A 230-nucleotide genomic window follows, 5' to 3' on the forward strand; every position below is an offset into this window, starting at 1 on the left:
CGCCAGCAGCCCCCCCCATAGTCCCAATGCAGCCCCTGGACATCCCCAGTGCAGCCCCAGACACCTCCAGTTCAGGCCCCCACCCCAGCCTTGGTGCAGCCCCCCCATGCACACTCTGCATAATCCCGGTTCAGTTCCCCCCGTAGTCCCAGTGCAGCCCCAGTACAGCCCCCTCCCAGCCCTGGTGCAGGCCCCTTAACCAACCTCAGTACAGCCCCTGCACCGCCCCT

This window comes from Aptenodytes forsteri, unplaced genomic scaffold (genome assembly GCF_000699145.1).
Source record: "Aptenodytes forsteri isolate BGI_AS27 unplaced genomic scaffold, ASM69914v1 Scaffold68, whole genome shotgun sequence".
In the NCBI taxonomy this organism is placed as follows: Eukaryota; Metazoa; Chordata; class Aves; order Sphenisciformes; family Spheniscidae; genus Aptenodytes; species Aptenodytes forsteri.